A 19,361-nucleotide genomic window follows, 5' to 3' on the forward strand; every position below is an offset into this window, starting at 1 on the left:
TATGACAGATTTGGATTCATCTACACCAACTATGCAGATGACACCCAAATACTCCTGCCTATCATGGCCAATCACATCCTTGATTCCAACGCCCTAAACAATATCTACTTAACCATATAGGCCTGGATGGCTCACAATGATCTCTGCCTGAATGATGATAAAATGGAGATACTTCTCATTGGCAACCACTCTCAGATTAACAACCTCTCCAACGACTACAAAGCCTTCATCATTGACAGCAATACCGTTACCACTTCCAAAGAGGTAAGAACACAAGGAGTATACCTTGACTCGTCACACACCATGTCTAGGCAAGTCAATGCTATTGTATCAGCAGCGGCCTACACTGCCAAACTGATCAATGCCAGCAGGCCGTTCCTGACTACTCACAACTGCGTTAGACTCGCCAGAGCGTTAATACTATCCAGGATCGACAACTGCAATTCTCTATTTGCAGGCTCCAACACCAAAAACATTAGAAAACTCCAAATCATTCAAAATAATGCAATCAGAGCAGCACTTAACATTCCTAAAAAGGATCATATCTCTGCAGCTAGACGTAAAATCCATTGGCTACCGATACGGGAGGGCATTATATTTAAAACTCCTATCCCTTATGCACAAATGTTTGTCAAAGAGTGTCCCTAGCTATCTATCGGGTAACCTCATCAAAGCCCAGTCCACCAGACCCACCCGAGCTGCATGCTTCTTCCGCCTGGACAGCCCCGGTTTCAAGAGACAAAAAGCGTGTGGCAGCAGCTTCCCAGTGGTCGCAGCTAAACACTGGAACGCCATGCCTCTAGTGTTGAGATCAGACCCATCCCTATGGTCATTCCGGAAAGAACTCAAAACTTGGCTTTTCAATCAAGGGAACTAGACACTCACGTCCTCCACTTGCATAACTGTTCCTTTCAATATGCAACCCATTGTGTTCTAATGTATCCCATGTTCACTGTCCGACTGATGTAACCAAATGTATCCTAAGATAACCACGGTAAACTCTTGTAAGATTGTTACCTAAAGCAACATAGGAAAACTACTGTAACCACCATGCTTCTGTAACCAGTGCCTACATGGCTCTGGGCTAAGTGTGCTTAACAAATGTCAAAATAAATAAATACATACATTTCCACCACTTGGTCTTGACAGATTCCAAATGGCAGAAACGCCAGTAAGTCCCCATTGGTTCAGTGCTGGAGGTAAATCCCCCCCCCCCCTAACGCCAAAACTGTATTTGGCCAGTCCGGAAAATTGGCAGTATACATTATTACCAGAACTTTATTTCCAGACCGGACAACTTGAATGAGGCCCTATATCTGTCTGATGGGGTGTTAAGCATTTGCATCTCTTCAATGGTGGCAACTTATTGTAAGTGAATAATGACCAAAAGCCATTCCCCCACATCATGCAAGGGTCAGCTCCGAGACATTCTCCACACATCAGAAAGTGGATGCTGCGACTACAGGAAAATGCCAGTGAGATTCTAGAAGCAGAAGACCCAGAGGAAAATGTGAGAATGATAGTGTAGCTAGCAACATCAGAAGTATAATCATTGATAGAAATAGTTAGGAAGCTAACAATGGTGAGTGCTTTCAAGTAGTCCTGGAATCTGTCTAATCAAGAGGATGAGAACATTCTGCAAGAAAATGTCACCAAAACACAGGGTACCAGAAAATACTGTCACCTATTGTGTCTTTTCAAAAGTCAACTGTTTGAATTGCAAATCAGAACAAGGGCTGTTCCTAAAAGGCACCATTATAGTCCTGTCTGAATGTTTGGCTGGCAGAGTAATCGTATTGGCACACAAAGCCCAGCATCCCATAAGGTCCCAAGAGAGGAGCTATTGGAAAACTGTGCCAAATGTAGAGTGCTTGCTTGTCATGACCAATAATTTCTCCAGGTATGTAGAATGTGGAGTTTGTAGACTCTGACTGTTGAAGCTATCCTACAGAGGGGTGCAAAAATAATTGCAACACATGGCGTCCCCAGTGAATTAAAAACCAACAGCGCTTCTTTGTCCAAACTCAGGAATTCAGCAGTTCCCCTGAATGGTTAGGGGTTTGTTGCATCAGAATACTCAATTTCGGCCACAAGTAAATGGGGATGCCAAAGAATTATGTGCACCCTAAACAAAGTTATCCGAGACCCACAGAACAATGAGACATCCTTGAATTAGCAGTGTTCAGTGTTAATTGTTTTCCAAAATCTCCAGACAACACCACACACCTCTACAAACCACCAAACAGTGAATCCACTCACCAGTCTGCGACTTGCGATGAACAGTCCCAATCATCAGTCATGTTCACCTAATGCTCTCAACGCAAGTTAGACGGGAGCCTGGAGGAAATGAATGAATGACAAAATGTGCATCAAGAAAAGAGAGAGGGACTTATGCTCAGAACAGGGTACACAGATCAGAAATTAGCATTCTTGAAGGAAAACAAATGTTCCTTTTAAAATCACCCGATATCAAGTGGTGTGAAGACAATGGAACACAATGACATCCAGTGGACCAGATGGACATATCACCAGACACACACAGCATAAAAGGAAGGTAGACTTTGGGAGAGACCAGAAACCCACCCAAGGTGGAATGGTGTGCAATCATCAGTGGAGGATTAAGACGTTCGACAAAACGAACTACGGGAATCTGGTCCCATGGGTATCTTCAGCTTCAAGGATTCCAAGTGCCTGAACAGGAAAGAAGCCACTATAAGACATGACACTGTCATTGAACAACAAAGATAAGACTTTCACAGACATCAAAACAGTCCATGAAGTTCAAGCACTTTGACTTTACCCAATAGAAGACAACCTCCTCCCACCAACCATGCTTGTAGACACACTACCAGCAAGACTGTGATAGTTGTATTTTGTTTTTGTAATAATATCGTGCATACACACTGCTCAAGTTCTCAGGTCAAGGTGGTTCTTGGTTTGTCAGACCAGCCAATCACCTCTGGAGACCTAGGAAAGCGGCATTGAAGACAAACTCTGCCGGAGTCTAAAGAATGTAAAAATCGCACCACGTCTGTGACACATGCTGTCCGTGTTACTCACCGGACTAAGAGTAATCAAGGCAAGAGACCAGGACGGCTTAAACTGGCTAGTTGATTGAAGAGGTCTAGTTGGAGGCTCCACCCGAGAGTCCTCTCTGTGAGGGAAAGAACTCTTTTCTATGATATGACTCCGCTGTATATTGTACCAGACAAAGAGACCGATCACCTAAAAGAGCAGGGAGAACGCACCGCCACGGCACCAGCTGAAATAAAAAAACAAGTGGAAAGCAACCGGTAATAGTACGAACCACCACAAGACCTCCACAATCAATACTCTCCCTTATTTTCAATGGGACAGACACTGGAACTTCCTACAGGTGCAGAAAGGAGATCAGATACTATTCTGACTATGTAGGATAGAGTATAGGAAAAGAAATTAGAAGTATGTCTTACCACTGGTTGGTTTAAGGAAGCTTGTATGATCCAAGAAAGGACACAACAGAGGTATAAAACAATACACAGGAAAATTAGTGAGGAAGCTATAGACGGGCAGCATGAGAAGCGCAGTAGATACGGCTAGGTGCACTATCAGCAAACTTCCCTGCATGCCCTTGAGGAGATGGAAGGTAGTATGGGCGGTTGCACTATCAGCAAAGCGTCCCTGTGTGCACTTGTGGAAATGGGAGGTATACATACAGTCCAAAATAGGGGAAGCGAGTCCGATTCGCAGCAATCAGTAAACAATGGTGAATATGGCAGAGTCAAGGCTTCAGAACTCACAGAATCAAGGATTTGGGAGTAAGCACCGTGGAAGCCCCAAACAGAGAAAGAGTAACACCAGGAAAGCAGACTTACCAGGTGCTAGCAATGAATGGAGTGTCGTGTTAAGCAGGTTCTGACGTCCGCATGGACGGTGACGTAGTCTGAAGCCAGGTAATGAGGTTTAGTACACGGGCGGGCAGCTGACTGTATGAAACAAGAACAAAGACAGTCCGTAGGCAGGCTATGAGGAATGGTACATGGGCGGGCAGCTGACTGTACGAAAACAGAAACAAAGACAGTCCGTAGGCAGGCGATGAGGTTTGGTAGACGGGTGGGCAGCTGAACAAAGGGAATCCACAAGAAGTCTGTTAGGAGAAGGCAAGGTCTGATGCACGATAGGTTTACCAAGGAGTAACAGGCACGGAAGACGGAATTTCGATATGCCGGTTGTAACTGTAAACAGAAGCAGTGTTCCTCAAGCCGCCGCGGGTTAAATCAATGAGGAGGCGGCACAATGTGAAAGTGAGGCTTAAGTGTCATTGCTCCTGGACTACTTGTGGGAGTCAGGCTTCATGGGAAATGTAGGCATAAACTGATTTGGTTGGTGCTGCTGTAGCTAGTCTCCATGGCATCCGCCATTGGGAACAAAACGGTGCTGCAAAGTGCTGCACACAACGGCGGAGAGCTACAACACTTTTGGGAGTCACTTTTGAGGGAGTCCATCTGCACCAGTGAGAAGAGGAGGCAAGAGGGGCATTAAAAGTACACCAAGGCGGTCTCTGAGGTGTGACAGTCCATACTGAAACCCCTGATGTGTCTCAACACCTCTGCCATTAGTATACAGCGACAACCTACGATAAATTCGGTCTAGCTGGGCACACATTGAGTCTCCTGCACTAGCACGCTGTGTTATCCACTAACAGCACTCGCCCATGTGCCTGACTTCTGGGTTGCTTACTGGAGCCTAGCCTGCCCTCCTCAGTTCTAATCCTAGCAGTATGCACCCACGCATCTTAAAGCAAACTATTTCCCATACCTGGACTCCGGTCCCCAAGGGTATTTCAACGGCAAAGTGCATTGAGGCCATACACATGGGGAAATGGCGCTATATAAACGATGACTACAATACAATACAATGTGTAATTCTATAATATAGAGTGTGTACTTTTCAGTAAACCTGTGTAGAGTAATGTCTTTGTTTATCTATTGTGGTTACCTGTACCTAGCCACCGTCTGCCATCCCCTGAGTACTGACAAGACTGATGTGCCATTGCTACCCCATAGATTAGAGTGATATGTGTCTACCCTGTGGTTAGACCCCTGTCTTACCTTTCGGATACATGTTCTCACACCCCTCAGAGAGGGCTGTATAAACATCTCCCTAACAGAGAGTTTAGGTGAGGTAGAGGGGTACAGATAACCTTTGATAGTAAGTGTGAATAAAAGCATTGTATGATATACAAATGCATGTCACGAGACACTAGATTATGCATATATCATAGATAGTAGGAAATCAAAAGAGTGTTTGAGGCAACAACTTGTGGATGTGAACTCTACATAATGCCGACCAATTGTCAGCCCAGTCCTAGGGTAGTGTGACAAAGGCTTTGTCGCATGATGTTTGTGGTTCCTGCAACCATTGAGGGGAAGAAGGGCTGACGTTTAAATTCCAACACAAGAGAACAGCTCAGGTGTCAAGGAATGGAGCAATAAGAAGATCCAGTCAGGAAGGACATTCTTAAAGTTTCACTGTCAAAGGCCCTTTTAACTAATCTGACCTTGTCTGTGGCTTAAACTGTAGCAGTTATGAGAGGGCGACACTAGTATTTCGTGATTTGCGAGATGAGGGGTGACATTTTCTTTTAGGTTGGTGTAAGAGAGAAGGAGATTGGAAGGCTGGGTTAAGGTTTTGACATTTAGATGAGAGGCATTTATTAATGTGTGAATCTTATTAATATGCAGGGCTGATCTGCATCTTGGGCGAGACACCAAGCGAGTCAACACGTTGTCCAGGGTAACTGACATACTGTGGCTCAATGTGGCATAGGGAGGCCTCAACCAAGCATCATTTGGAACGAAAGAGATTGCTAGGGATTGCTGTTATTGTCATGATAAAACAAAGAGAATTAGCATGGTACAGGACTGCTGTTTGGTCCTGCTAGGAGCAAGACTAAAAGATGTAAAGGCCAAGGGCAGCTTCTCCTCCTCCCTGCTGATCTACCTATATTCCAATGTATATCCCTTGCCCTCTAGCATTCTTATAACACCATGATCCTGCATATCCCCCTCCTAGCCACTGTCTGCCTTGCCTTCACCCGGGGACTCCATACCCACCACTGTATGGATGTCCACTGATCCTCTTAGTTCCCTCTTCCTACCTACATAGAGCCTGTGACTTACTACCCTCTCTACAATGGCACTCTGTTCACTCACCCCTACGCTTATTCCAGCTTCATCTCCCCTCTCAACGCTCTAAAGGAGCACCACCTCTTCCCTTCACCTCCTCCTGATTCCCACCAAACCCACTATGGAACTCTTGAATTCCCAATCTACCCCTAACAAACCCCACTTTTTTCCTGACCACTTTGACTCCCACCGCCCACATCTTTCTATGGTAACTGTCCCTGAAACAGAAAGTACCTGCACACCCAAACATATAGTTGCCAGTCTTGCAGCCTTGCACACTGCCTCTGCTACCTTTTTCAGCCTCCATGGCAAATTTAAGGATGGCAGTGGTACTGCCCTCATTATGAAACAAGCAGTCCCCCTATCACACCGGCCCCTCAGACTTTCTCCCCTCTTCTTTCAAGTGCATCCCTGTTTAACTTATCATACCATCTACTCTTGATATCTCATCTACTGGCACCCTCAGTCATAATCTTAACTTCCTCTTTAAGTATCTTTCCATTGCTGGCGTCCCAGTTATATGCATGAGAGAAATCAACCTCCCCAACATTACCAGGTCTACAAATGTCAGGTGATGTCCACTATTTGCCAATTCTCTGTTCACCCCAAAACTTGCTAACCCACAATCATGGCACCTTGCTCGATCTCAGCTTTTTGTCCTCATTCCTGAATTCTTCTGCCCCACCCTGTGACCCAACACTCTCTAATCACTCTAATTTCTCTGTCAAATGTCCTTCCTCAACTCTCCTCCATCTAAAGTCATAAAACGAAAAATTCAAATATGACTCAACGGTTTCTTATTTATGTCAAGCTGAGACACCTCCACAAGCGCTCTCTCTTCCACTTGCAGACTATAATTCAGTTCAGAACTGGGAACTCATACTTACTCCTTCACTCCATCTGGCCTCATACAATGGATCTTATGAGACATCCAACAGCTGAGGACAACTACTGGCCTCAACCTCCAGCGCTGCTACAAAATCAGCTCTCCTTCTCTTCTCTCAAGAAATCACATTTTTCTCTCACTACAACTATAGACTCAGCCAAGCCAAACTATTCACTAACTTCATCTGCTCTGTCCATGTTCCTCCTCTAGTTCATGATTGCCTCAGCTCTGTCTTATTTAGCTCTCTTGCAACCTATCTGACCTTCTTTCTCTTTCTTCTACTTCCTTCTATCCACCTCTGCTTACCTTTTCGCACCACAATCAAGACCCTTGCACCCCTGACCTACGTCTACCTCGTTACTCTTCTCAACCTTTCAATGTCCTCTAGTATCTTTGTACACTGTTTCAAGGTGGTCACTGCCACCGATTTTGTGGAAACATGATGCTGGAGACAACTACAAAGCCAACTATTGACCCATGTCTCTCCTCCTTCACTATTCCCAAGATCACAACTTTGAAGTTTTCTTCTGCTTCACTGACTCTCTGGTGGCAAAGAGACTGGGTGACACCCTCCAATCTGGGTACCTCAGCAGACATTCCATTGAGATAACGCTCACTCGTATCTCAGACTTGCTCACCACTGCAATCTGTCATCTCTCCTCAGTCATCTTGAACCCTCTGCCTCCTTTGGCGTTGATCACCCTTCCCGCCTTGACTCACTCACATCTTAGCTTTCAAGGCACCACCCTCCATTGGGAATGTCCTACATGGGCAATCACTCCTGCTCCACTTCCTGGCTCCACTTTGTGTAATACGACCATACCCTAGCAATAAGCGTCACAGAAGGGTCTAGTTTCCTTGGTCATCTCATGCCGTCTATTTGTTGATGGTTCTCAGATCTTCTTATCGTTTCCGCTCCTTCACCCTTGAGCTGTTCTCTTGTGTCATTAACTTTTATCTATCACTGGATGATGATGCATTTTCTGATAATCAACTCTAAAAGGGAAGTGTTTCCTCTCCTGACCTCCAGTGCCACCTCTCTTCTTCCCTCGTCTATGTTCTTCACGCTTAACATCATTAACTAATCTCCCAGGAATGCAATATAGAGATTCACTACTTGAAACTTCAGCACTTTGTCACCACCGTTGTCAAAGGGTCCCGTGTGTACGACTAGCTGAGAATCACTTCTGTATGTCTAAAGTCCATATTTGGTTCCCAGTTTCCCACTGGTTGCTCTTAAGAGAAGACTTTCCCTGGTGCTCCAAGGTTTTTGTTCCACTGCCCTCTGAGCTGTGGGAGAGGGGTAAGGTTTGCTAAATGTGGAGATTGTTCACACTCCTCCTAATACATTTTCCTGTAACGGGGAGGTCCTGTTAATCAGCAAGACCTGTTTCCACAAACATCTGTGGATGCAGATCCAACCTCCTTAGCGAGAGAGGAAGTACAGAGTGAGGAAGTTATTATAAAAAGGAGAACAGGCCATGTGTAAGGTCAGTGACTTTGTCATCATGTATGATATTCAGGATCCGTGACAGCTGCATAAGACGCAGATACATTTCTGAGTGCATTTGATTAGGAAATGTAGGACAGTAACACATAGTTTTCATTATGTTTAGAGAACAAGCCATGTGGGGTTACGAGACGGCTTGCCAGAAAATAGCAGTGAAGTAGATTCACGGGCAAGAGTGACGCAAGCAGCATCTTGTGTTAGTAGTGAACAGCGTTTATATAGTATCACAAGTAATAGTAATACACGTAGTAGGGAACACAGAGAGATACGTTTTAACAAGCAAAGTGATCATGTTAATTCGAGGTTTTCGGCAAAGCATTAGTCACGCAACGCCAGGACTGTGCTTACACTTGACCTGCGTTATGTAGAGTTTACACCCCCAATTTGTTCATTAAAACACTATCTTTTGTATTCCTATTATGTATGATATATGCACAGTCTTGTGCCTTGTGGCAGGAATTTGTATATCTTATAATGTTTTTTATTGGAACCTACTATGAAAGGTTATCTGTACCCCACTACCTCACCCAAACACTCTGTTTCTACAACCCTTTTTGAGGGGTGTGAAAACATGTACCCTAAGGGTAAGACAGGGTCCTAACCACAAGATACACAAATATCACTTGTGACGATTCACAAGGTTGTGTCACTTCTCTCCAAAGGGGAGTCCCTTCTCATGAGGCTGGGGAGGTGAGGCTACTACCAAATAGTCACCCTATGGGTTGTTTAATGCAGGAGGACTTCATGTCTGGAACCCCCCCCCCTCTAGAGAGAAGGACGACCACCTGGGGTGTATCCCCAGAAATCCCATCACCCCCACACATTCCCTGTCCTATACTCCACCTCCAATCCTTCCTTAGAGAGCAAACATATGTCTTATTGTCATAATGATGAAACCAACCAAGTAGGAAGGACTAGGACAAGGAAGAACATCAGAAGCATGAAGATTACACCTTTAAGTACTGCCAGGAGGGGGCGTGGCCCAGGAGCCATGTGAGAGGACGGGATTTCCAGTGGGCTCCTGTAGATCCTACAATCATCCGGAGAAACATAGTGCAAAACTGCAGCATTCGACACCAAAACATAGGATTGTGCATGGGAAACCTGTGAGAACGAGGAAGTGCACTGCGAACTTGATCCAGAAAAGGGAGAGAGTAACGGTGTCCAGGAGAAGTTGGCAAGAGGTGGGCAGCTGGACAAAGGAAGATGGCCGCCGAATGAAAAACAAAAGACGAAGGACCCGTCGCGGGCGCAGGAGATGCAAAGGCAGCCCTGAATGACTACGCGGTGCCCTGGGAGGCATCAGACTTTTGTATGCACATGGCCTTGGACGGCACATGAAGAGTGAACGCCACGCCACACGCGGAATTGAAGCACAGGTTGGAGGAGGCTGGGGGGGGAAAAAGGCCTCCCGAAGTGTAAGGAAGCTGAGCTAGTGTCTGGAGCGTGCGGGGCTCACAATCGATATCTTGCAGCATGAAAAGACGAAGCGGAATAGCAGTAGTGGGACTCGGAAGGAAGGCTCGGTCTCACGACGGCGGAGACAAAATGGCGAAGACCTGCAGACAAAGGGAGGCTCAGTAAGGCGAAGAAGGACATGGACGGTCACCGCGGCGAAACATATATCAAGTCGGGCAGTACCAGCCTGAAAGCCGCAACGTATTCATAGTGAGCAATACTCCGACTCCAGCTGGCCCTTAGAACACGCACGCTACGGTGATACATTGTCGAGCGACACCACGGTGCTACATTGTTACGAAGGGTAGACTGGGATTCTGCAGAGTGAAGCCCGGGAAGTAACAATCACAGCGCGCCTGAAGACACTGCACGGTGGAGCCCTGGCACACGATCCAACCCGGCAGCACAGAGACAAGAGGCATGGGAATCCGACACAGCGGAAGGTCACTGGAACGCAGAGAAACCACGGATCACCCCCACTCAGTCGGAGGATATCTGCAGAATGTAATATAATAACATCCAGGGCGACGACCCGCAAGTAAATTAATAAGCCACGAAACAAGTGTTGCGGACGCGGGAAGACACGTGGGGTGCCCTAGGCGAACAATGCAGCACTAATAATGCTAGCAGATGTAACGAACTGCGGCGGATCTGAGTGAAATTACACAAGAGCAGGGTGCCAACATTATGCAGCAGTTAAACCTAGAGTGAGTGCTGTGAGTCCCAAGTGCAGTAATAACAAGGCGCACTGTTAAGAGTTACGGCAGCCAAAGACCCCGGATCACTTGTGGATATGGGGATGATCTGAAAGTGACCGAGATAACGAGAAGGCACTTGGTAAGTGCTCAGTAGCACAAGGGCAAGCTGCTGGGCACATCGTAGCAGGCGTGCCAACACAGCAAGCGGACGGAGGAGATGACGGCAGCGCAACACAGGGCACAGAGTGAATGGGAAGCTATGCGGTGCCACTAACAGTGAGTGCGGGCCTGCGGAGGAATCCACTAGAGCCAACCTACAAGAAACGGCACCAAAAGAAAGGGAAGCACGGAGGTACACTTGAGACCTCACATCAGACTCCCATCCACAGGCACACACAGGATAACTGAGAGTGTAGACACGGAGTGTGCTGGCGCCCAGACTGTGAACTGTCGTTGCATTTGAGATCACGAGCCTCTGCGAAGTGGCTGTTTTGGCCAAGCAGGAGGCGCAGCATCGGCGCCCCAAACAGCAGCTGCGTACATTGGCGCTGGCCCCCCGATAAGAGGCGGATAGCCTGAGGCGGGTTGTTATTACGCGGGAGGGCACAACCCATTGCGGCAGTAGACGGCTGGCAAAGCCTTCGAGATTCTGAGGCCCCCAAGCGTGGGTAAGGCCTAGGGCTCTGGAACGGAGGGCGTGCCCTTCTCCCCCTAACTGCAGAGCATAAGGGGTGGGCTGACCCACAACGTGCGGCTTCTAAGTCATGTCTACTAAGCCTACGAGGCAGAAAGTGAAGCAGCCCACGCTGGACGAATTCACCAGAACACCGCCCGGCCCAGAAGGTGCCAGAAGCAAGGACAAGCCCCCCACAGGTAGCATGGCCATTGCGGGCACTAATCAAGAGGTCCTGGCTGTGATTGCGGACTTGAAAGTAGACTTGAAAGCGGACTGGGAGACCAAGCTCGAAATAGTTGTGGCCGAATTAAAATCAGCGCTGGACCTTAAGGTTGGTGAAGTGCAGGAGGAGGTGAACCTACTCCGACAGGACGTGAGGGCCCTGTCGGAGCGTACGGAGAGCCTGGAGAAGGAGGGGAGTCTGAACACAGCGGACTGTGCCTCACACAAGTCGGCACTGCCTGCCCTGGTGCAGAGAGTGGGCAACTTGGAGAGTAGGGCGGAGGAGGCAGAAGGACGCGCCCGAAGGAATAACATCCGCATTGTGGGTATACCAGAGGGAACGGAGGGCCATAAGCCCACAGAGTTTGTCGAAGGCATGCTGCTACAGGAGATAACCGGAGGAATTCTGTCTCAGGGATTTGCTGTGGAGCGGGCACACAGGGCCCTGACGAGGAGGCCGCTGCCGGGCAATCCGCCTAGGCCAGATATCGCCAAGATCCTCAACTATCGAGACCGGGAAAGGATTTTGGAGTACTTCCGTAAGGGTGGAACTATTAAGCGGGGGGAGGCAAGCATAACAGCCTACCCGGACTACACCCTGATGGTGCAGCAGAGCCGAATGAACTTTGGGGCTGTTAAAAGGAGACTGAGGGAAGCGGGCCAGAAATACATGTTACTTTATCCTGCGAAACTGAAGGTCTTTCATAAAAACAGAACTTTGTTTTTTGACACCCCGGAGGATGCCATGGGATGGTGGGATACGCAGGGATGCCCTCAGGAGCCCGACATCCAGGCGGACGATGGAGGCGGACGAGATAAGTAAAGTGTTACGACAGCGCTGGCAGTAGGTGTAACGCTCACCTGATTCCCACGGAGGCGCAGGTCTGGCTTCGAGTGCTGATGCTTCTTCAATGGTGAAGCGCAAGACTCTGAAGATGGACAGGAAGGGCCCTCTACTCTGGCTTCTCCGGCTCGCAGGAATATTCCCCTGTGCGTGAAAAGGGAGTATTACCTACTGACTGAGTTATGCTCAAGCCTCCCACTCTCTTCCAACCCTCCACGATACCCTTCCACGATTCCCTGTGAAGTCTCACCTTAGGGTCAGGAAGGATGAGCTCTCCATCCTGCTTCCGATGCAGGGGCGCGTTGAAACCCAGTTACTTCACTGGATTGAGGATTGATGGGAGTTCAGGTAAGCTTGACTATTCAGGTAAGGCTCTGTAAAAGTTCTGTTGCAAGTTCAAAAGTCCAAGCTTAATAATAATGTTCATTGTCTTTTTGCAGCAAGCGCTAATGCTTATGTCTTTTTTCCCCTTAGGGGCCGGGGTTCGGAATGCCGGAGATATGGCGCCGACCCGAAGTGAAACGTGCAGTTCCAGTTCCAGTAAATGGCAGGTTAGTTCTGGATGAGCGCTCGGGAACTGTCTTTACATACGCTCATTCAATGACTTTGTCTTTTTTCCCCATAGGGGCCGGGGTCCGGAAAATGCCTGGAAGCGGCAAGACCCGAAATGAAATGGGAATGACCCAACAGGTAAGTCTTATTCCCTTCCTTCTCTCACCTCTTATTCTTGTCTTTTTCTCTAGGCTCTGGGAAGTGGCTGTGTATCCGGATGATCGCTGCTGAAGATGGAGGAACCCAGGAAAGGTGAGTGAAATGCAGCGCTGCAGCGATCGTAACGAAATGCTTTTAAAAATAATGTCTTCCCTTTCAGGATCGTCGGTGATGTCTCTGTGGTGCAGATTTAGCTGGTAAGGTCTCTTGTCTCCCTTTGTAGGTGACCCAGGATGCTGACAGGCGTGGCTGAAGTCCAGATGCAGGAGCTGACACGGTGAGCGTCCAGCTGCGAGGAGCAGAACAAAGCGAAGCGTGAGTTGCTGATCGGGTGTGGTTTAAATAGCTTTGGAAGAAGTCCCAAGTGTGTATCCTTCCTCCAATCAGGTATGTATCCTTCCCCGACCACACCCGGGTGGAAAGTAGTCCCACAGGTAAAGTAGTTCCATTCAGGCCTCAAGAGGGCCTGGATGTGGCAGCATGGTCTGCATCAGGTAAGTGCACATTAAAACACTTGAACACATGTCTAGCTTTATGAGCCTGGCGCCTAAGGTGCCAGGACAGAGGTCCAACATGAGCCTGGTGCCTAAGGCGCCAGGACTGCGTCCAAAGGGCCCCAGCTTGGGCCCGCTGGCACTCCCCTGGGGGAAATGATGCCTGCCTCTGGGGTTGCTGGGTCGGACCTGGCTCCTTGGAGGTAGGCATCATGACAGTAGGTGCGGCTTTGGACTATGGGACTTGATTATAGTCATTGATGTGGCCCGTTAGCAGACAGGTTAAGGGTAGTATAGATATGTATGGTGTGCACTGGGACTGTAGCTTTAATAAGGGGCCCAGCGGGGCTAGTCCTTACACCCCCATTTAGTACCAATAGTTAAGTGGCCATTAGGGCGCTTCACCCTACTGGGCTCTGTGTGTATCAGACAGGGCTAGATGTGGGGGTACCTGAGATCCAGGGATGGAGCTGGGCAACAGTTGGGGAGGGAGTTATTGGGGAAGGGATGGGTGGGGGGAGGGGAGGGAGGTGGTGAGTTGGATGTGTACATAGTTTTTAGCGGGTGTTTTTTTTGGGTTAAAGGGGGTTGGAATTTGGGAACGAGCCTATGTAGACGAGTAGAGACCTCGGAGTCGGACTGCGCCTGTGGGAGGCGGAAAGACACTCGGAGAAGTCATGGGGGACCTTAGAATAATATCGTGGAATGTGAGGCGGCTAAACAGTTATTTGAAAAGGAATAAGGTTATGCTTTACCTGCGCAGGCATAAAATAGATATTGCATTGCTACAAGAGACCCACCTAACACGCGAGAAAGCGGATATGATCGCTGGGAAGTGGAAGGGAGTGATGGTGGGCTCATCTTACTCTGCTTATGCCAGGGGCGTGCTCATTTGGGTGGCACCGCATGTCCCTTTCCAGCGGTTACAAGAGGTGGCAGAGGCGGACGGGAGAATGGTCATTCTGAGAGGGCTAGTGGAAAATAGGGAAATAAGCATAATAAATACATATGCCCCGAACCAGAATACAGCAGCGTACATTAGGACGTTGTGTACTAACGTGAGCAAGTGCGTGGGGAGTGCCGTCATTTGGGGGGGTGATTTCAACTGTGTGTTGGACCCAAGGGTAGACAGGTCAGATGGGAAGATGGATGGACCAGCCCCTGCGGCCAAAGCGCTGCAGGCATTGATGAATGATTTCGGGCTGGTGGATGCATGGAGAGCGTGTCACCCCCTAGTAAGGCAGTACTCTCATTATTCTGCCCCGCAGCAGCTGCACACTAGGCTAGATTATTTCTTTACTACGTCTGAAGTGACAGCAGAGTTGGTACAAATAGAATATAATGCAAGGGTCCTTTCGGACCACTCGCCCCTGATTCTCGCTTGGCGTTTTAGCCCCTTGAGAGCGAGGATTCTGACGTGGTGCCTGCAAGCTGAGGCATTGAAAGACCCCCTCTTTAGAGAAGATATGAGGGAGGAGATTGTGAATTTTTTTGAGGAAAATACAGGTAGCGTAGACTCGGCGGGAACGCTGTGGGAGGCCTTTAAAGTTGTGATGAGAGGGGCAGCTATCGCTAAATCTAAAGGGTTACAGGGTGGCATTTTGGCTGACCTACGGGAGACAGAAGAGAGACTAGAGGAGGCTTTGAGAGGTGAAGACGATACTGGGGAGAAATTAGAGCTAGTGCTTATGCTGCAGCAGAAATGTGCGGAGCTCTGGGACAGATTGTGTAACCTGAATTATCGGAAATATGTAGAGAGGCAGCACGCGGTGGGGGGATAAGCCAGGTCGACTCTTAGCATGGTTATGTAAGAGTGAGAACCCCAGAGTCACGATTAGAACTATTACAAGTGAGGACGGTAGTGTGGCAGATACTCAAGAGGGAGTTAACCAAGAATTTGTGGACTATTACAAGATATTATATGCAGACAAGGGGGAAAACTGCCGTGATATGATAGTGGAGACAGTGGAGGATTTCGGGCTGCCCAAGATAAGTGAGGAGGAGAGAGAAGAGTTGGACACGCCAATCACCCTGGAGGAACTGGGGGAGGTAGTGAGGCAGTTACCCACCAGCAAGACGCCGGGGACGGATGGACTCCCCAGTGAATTTTATAAAACATATGCGGAAGAGATTCTCCCTCCGCTGCTGGTAAATTTGAATGAAGCATTTGAGACAGGATATCTGCCGGAGTCACTGAGGGAGGCGGTCATAATACCGCTTCCCAAGCCCAATAAGCCTGGGCACAGCTTTAGCTCGTACCGCCCCTTATTAATGCTTAATCAAGACGGTAAAATATTGACGGCTATATTGGCAAATAGGTTGAAGAGGGTGATTGGTAGATTTATACACCCTGATCAGACGGAATATGTCCCGCACAGGAATATTTCGAATAATCACAGGCGACTTCAGCGAATCATTGAGGGCAGCAGTGAACACACCGGGGAAATGGAGATAGTGTCCCTGGACGCAATAAAGGCCTTTGATTCGGTTAAGTGGCCATGGTTGTTGGCGACCCTAGAAGGTTACGGGCTGGGGCCAGGATATGTACGGTGGGCGCAGAATTTGTATAAGGCGCCGCAGGCCAGGGTCAAGACAGGATAGGTGATATCGGAAAGGTGGCAGCTAGGTCGGGGCACCAGACAGGGTTGTCCGTGGTCCCCAATGCTCTATATACTCGCCCTGGAACCTCTAGCGATATACCTGAGACAACAGTATGACACAATAGGCATTGAGGTAAAAGGGGACAAACATTTGATCTCTCTATACGCAGATGACATGTTGCTGTACCTGAGGCACCCGGAAGAGAATCTCCAATACATCCTGGATGTAATGGATAGATATGCGGGTCTTTCCGGTATAGAAGTGAACCCCCAGAAGTCAAGCATGTTCCCGTTGGGAAGGTTTATGGGGATCCGGCGGAGAGGTTACCTGTATTGCCGGTGCCATGGGCGGTTGATACGTTCCGATATTTAGGATTAGATATCTATCACACTGTGGGAGACGCGCATAAGCATAACACTGAGATGGCGCTGGGGAAAGTTGAGAACTGGATGCGGTTTTGGGTGAGGCTGCCCTTAGCTATGATGGGGAGGGCAGCGATGCTCAAGATGGTGGTCCTGCCTAGACTCCTGCACTATTTTGCGAACATTCCATACCTGATACCTAAGAAGTTCTTCACCAGACTGAACAGTATGTGTAGGGATTTTTTGTGGCATGGCACACGGAACAGAGTGGCATTGTGGAAGCTACACAACTTCCATGAAAGAGGAGGGATAAAATTACCTAACTATGAGGTGTATTATGTGGCAAGCCAACTGCAGTACATCGCTAAATGGCTTTCTGATGAGGAAACCTCTGAACACAGGTTGTTTGGGCAGGATTGTACACCCTTTTACTTGAAATAAATGATGTGGGTACCCAGAGCCGAACTGAAAGGGCATCCGGCGATGATGTTGCTGGGGTGGCAGGTGTGGCGTAGAGCGTGTAAGATGTTAGACAATGCAACTCCATGCTCCCTGCAGATACCACTCGTTACAATGACGGGGGAGGATGTACAGCTGAGGAAGATAATCAGGAACCACTGGGAGCCGGTGGGGCTGGCAACCATGGGAGACATTTGGCAGGAGGGCTCAATTGTTGCCTTTGAGGAGTTGCGGGATGTGTCTGGGTTGCATGCGGGTCAGTATATTACATACTATAGACTGGTGCAGAGAGTAAAGGAAATGTGGCCTGAAACCGTGCTAGAGGGAGAACCAGATGCCACAGTGGATATGATTTATGACATAGCGGAAGGGGGGCATGAGATATCCAGATTATACGAGATGATGATGCTTAAAGTGGGGAAAGAGATCACCCAACTGATATTGGATTGGGAAACTGAAGTGGGGACCCCGATGGAAGACAGGATGTGGGAACGGGTGCAGGGGTATCCTAAGAAGGTTACTAGAAATGCTAGATTAAAACAGATACAACTGTATATCACGCATAGGGCATATATGACACCCCAGAGGATATCGAGGTTTGCGAATACAGGTCGACAGGCATGCCCCAAGTGTGACGAGGAGAATGCGGGCATGGTACACATGTTCTGGTCGTGCCCGGTCATTGCACGATTTTGGCGTGAAGTGGAAAGTAAACTAGCAGAGAAGGGGGTCAAGATGGTAGTGGACACGGTGTGGGCTTGTTTGTTAGGGGTGTTCCCGAGGTCTGATAAACTAAAACATGTGAGCAAACTGAAAGACTTAGCATATGTGCTGGCAAAAAGAAGAATAGCCATAGGATGGAAGACATGTCATAGACCACGGGTGGAGGTGTGGTGGAATGAATTGCAGAAATGGGCGGAGGCAGAAACTATGGTATGGCAGGAGGCTAGCAATGTCGGGGGATTGGAGGGTACAGACTCCCTGATGGCCTGGAAGTCACTAATAGCGGAACTGTTTGGGCCACTTCCCGACCCAGTTGACTCCACGGGGATGGAGCATCTGTCACAGGATGCAGTAACGGAGAATGAAGATGGTTAGGCTCGGACCGGGGGGTGGGGGAAGCAGCATATTGATGCTAAGTGTATGTTGTTTTTGATGATTTATGTTTTGGTTGTTTGGTGTGTATTGTTTAGTTGAATTAAATAAAAAATATTCAGAAAAAAAAAAAGTACTGCCAGGAGGTGGTTCTCCAAAATCATGAAGAGCACCCCGTGATCATGTACTGCAGGTATTGATGATAGGCAGAGGCAGGACCAGTCCTATTTAAAGGAAACTGAAGATGGACTCAATGTTTTCAAAGGGTGAGAAACCCGGGAGATTCGAATCGCAAAAGAAGCAGGCAGAGCAGCACACACTGGCGAGCCGCTGCAAGAGTCAACTGGGTATTCTGTAGGAACAGACACCTCTACCCGTTCTGGAAAGAGGAGCAGTGGCGTAACAATGGCCCGACTGACCGATGGGTCCCACACAGATGACAAGACTTCAAAGGGGAGATATTCGTAAGGAAGCTGTGGAGCCTGTCAACCGAAGGAGAAGGCAGAGCGAAGCAGTAGAGTCGAAGACCCATCCCTGGAAGAACCAGAGCAGTGACTGAACCCACGTGGAGGTAAAAGAGAGCATGGGAGGCCCAGTGGGGACACAAAGGGGACTGCTGATGTGGCAAGCGTTCGGGGAACGCTTCCTCGTCCCAGTGGGAGTAGGAAAACCACTGACCAACAGAGAAGGGTCTGTGACCCAAACCTAGAGGCAAAAAACATCAGAGCAAATCTTCCTTGTTTCAGTGGGAGAAGGAAGTGCCTAGGAAGTGCCTGTTCGCCTGGATACTTAGTTGCAGTCCTCTACGTTGTGCAGCTTGTCCCTATCATTGGATCACTAATCAAGGCCCTGCCCACCTACAAACCTCGGCCACTTTAGGCACAGGCCGCGCGCCCTAAGCGTATGCGCCCAAGCTGAAGTCCCTTGGAAGTGCCTGTTCGCCTGGAAACTTCGTTGCAGTCCTCTACGTTGTGCAGCTCGTCCCTATCATTGGATCACTAATCAAGGTGAAGATACGTCTCACAGCACCAGATACTGACCTTTATCTCAAACTGCTATTGACTTGGCAAATATAGTGTTCATACAAGTATATAACACTACTTTATCCATTTATGTTAGGCCCCACCCACATATGAGCCTCGGCTACTTTAGGCACAGGCCGCACGCCCTAAGTGCGC

This window comes from Ambystoma mexicanum, chromosome 6q, assembly GCF_040938575.1.
Source record: "Ambystoma mexicanum isolate Mex_15411 chromosome 6q, UKY_AmexF1_1, whole genome shotgun sequence".
Taxonomy (NCBI): Eukaryota; Metazoa; Chordata; class Amphibia; order Caudata; family Ambystomatidae; genus Ambystoma; species Ambystoma mexicanum.